Here is a 2717-nt window from a genome sequence, read left to right on the forward strand (position 1 = left end):
CAGCAGGTTTCTGTTGACAGAATGAAGATCATCATGTTTCTCCCACTTTTGCTTCTGGTCTGCTCTGTGTCAGCAGATCAGACTGAGACTGCAGGCCAACAGTCCAGTACACAGGACATCCACGCTGCGCTGAGAGAGCTGACCGCCTCATTGGCTGTGCAGACAGAGCGGATCACTGTCCTACAGAGAGAGAGAATCAAGGTACAGTTTCATACATCAATGTGACTTCAGAAACATCCAGAAGGTCAGAAACAGGAATGACCAACATTCATGGTTATGTGTTTTCTTATGAAACAGAATATTTTTTATCACAGGAATAATTGGAGTGTTAAGTGTTAAATTTAGAACATTATAATATTTTTTAATGGAATCATGAGCATCTAACCTACATGTTCAAATCATAAGACCCACATCTTTAGGTCAAACCTTTGATTGTGTTAAGGCCAACGGTGACTAGTCCAAACATAGGGTTAATTCAGCTTGGCACTGCTAGAGCATGCACTGGGACGTTCATCTGTACCGCCCCACATTGTGTCCAGCCCTTTCATAGCCTATACAGTAAACAAACCTGGCCTGCGGTGGATGCACCTGGGATTCTGTTTTCTCAGCTGCCAGAAGGTGAGAAAACCCCTTTCTTAGCATAGACAGTCGCCTACTTCTAGCAAGCATACCTGACTGGTGCTCGTAAGTGTAAGATTAAAAGAAAAGAGCAAGGTGCAAGTAGAATTAACAACTGATTGGGGAATAGTATTGACAAACATATTACATCAATAATTGAGATAATATTGACATTTGTAGAATTGAGAAAAAAACTTATCAGGTAAACAACAAAGACCAACAAAGAACAAAGGATGGAAAGTCACCCAGCAGGAGGAGGGGTCACTGATCTGATATAAAGCAGGGTCAGATATACCCCATGCTGCTTTTTTACTGTCTGTCCTTTAGTGTGTCTTTGCTGTTTGTGCTTTAAGGCGCTACACCCCAGGGTTTGCTTCGCGTTGCTTGTTTACTTTTGCTATGTTGTCTCGCTATATTGTACTGATTAATGCTGTTTATATGACCCTGTTTAAGAAACTCTAAGAATTCTACTCTTTTCCAGAGGATCTTTTTGAGTGATTTGATTTTTAATTGGATCTGAAAAGCTGGACCCTCACTGTGTTGGTGTGATAAAGTTATCATGTTGGCTTCAAAATTTGCAATTTGACACTTTCTGGGTGAAGATTAAACAGTGTGATATAAATCTGCCCACAAGGTGGCATCATTTTGCCATTACTCAGTATGTTGAGTACTGATTCAGTACCAATTTGACGTGACTGAGTGATTTTTAAATGTTTTTCAGCTGCCAATATCCCCAATCAGAATGAACAAGTATGTGCATGTCCATCTTTTACCTACAGTCTATGGCACATGGCTAAGTGTCGTGTCATTCAGAGGGAAACAGTAAAGGCACAGACGCAGAGGCGGAGCCGACATTTTGATAACACCCGGGGCTTAGCCCTAAAGGGTAGTATGCATGTGGGATGTTTGGGGGAGGGGGGGGGTAAGAAATGACTGAAAGATTAATGGCTCTGTTTTGAGTTTTGTTCAAAAAAGAATGACTTCATATAGGGAAAAATATATATCACATGTGCAGGACACCTTAAACTAGTTTTTTAATTAAGCAGCGAGGCAGAACAAAGTCAGGGCTGCTATCAAGACACGAGGACTAAACCCCAATTCAACCAGACCCAGAACTGATCCAGAATAAAACAGGACTACAACAGTTCAAAATCAGGACTACTGAGGACTTAACCAAGACAGAACCAGAATCAGAACTAGATGATAGTAGCACTAAAAATCATCATAGACCTGCACTACATTTATTTTTTAATTCTACCAAAGTCCACATATTTAGATTGAGAAAAGTTTATATAATTATTTAGCCTTGTTGTGCAAACAAGCCTGCATAACTTAATAAATATAGAATTTGAAAAATAGCAAACCTAAAAAGAAACACTAGGTACGAGATACAGAGGACCTATGATACGGTGATACTTTTGGCAAACAACCATTTGACTAACATGTGTGTCTCACCTGCTCTTGTTCATCTCTGTCCTCTCTCTCTCTGTCTCTCTTTATTCTGACATTTAACTAATTCAAAAGATATTTCAATATTTATTTATCCAAAACAAAACAAGTTTACTCTAAATTGATGTTGTACAGTAAAAAAATGTTCTTGTGTTTTCCATAAAGTGTAAATATCTGGTTTCAACTGTGAATATACTGCTGTGTATTGAATTCCTCTTGTTTTGCATAGAAATATACTGAACAACATACAAAGCATAATATATAAAATAACATCTACCATGAGTTTTTTCTTTGAAAGAAGCTCCTTATGTCCATTCTTGTATATCAGTACATTACTGAAACCGATTTATTTAGCCGTGGAGGGAAACAACTGAAAATATGAAATAAACACACGTAAGCTGAGACTCTCTAAAGAAACAGCATTGTTGTTGTTCGGCTTTTCATTTCGCCATTTGTTGATTCACTTGAAGAGCAAGTAACGTAATATTGGTCAAGTGATCAGTTTGATATCAATCTTTCGTGATACACCGTCATATTTACATTATTTGTACAGTACGAATGATTTGCTTTGGTACCTGGTCAAACTTCAGTCTCCTCTGTATGCTCGGCTGCGCTTTCTCCAACAGCGCACTCATAGGCAGCAGCTGGCC

General features: G+C 38.8%; 1 protein-coding gene across 2 annotated transcripts in view; it reads left to right on the forward strand.

The window, feature by feature from the left end:
- LOC102294867 (complement C1q-like protein 2) overlaps window positions 1-2717 on the forward strand; it is a 4782-nt gene continuing 2065 nt past the window's right edge. Inside the window, exon 1 of one of the 2 annotated variants that reach the window (XM_005953207.2) lies at window positions 1-201. The gene's annotated coding sequence lies outside the window, so the exon portion shown is untranslated. Of the gene's footprint in view, window positions 202-231; window positions 619-2717 lie in introns of those variants that run through there. The other variant, XM_042217731.1, reaches the window with a different exon arrangement.

Source organism: Haplochromis burtoni, unplaced genomic scaffold, assembly GCF_018398535.1.
Source record: "Haplochromis burtoni strain Fernald_Lab_line unplaced genomic scaffold, NCSU_Asbu1 Contig_2755, whole genome shotgun sequence".
NCBI classification, from domain to species: Eukaryota; Metazoa; Chordata; class Actinopteri; order Cichliformes; family Cichlidae; genus Haplochromis; species Haplochromis burtoni.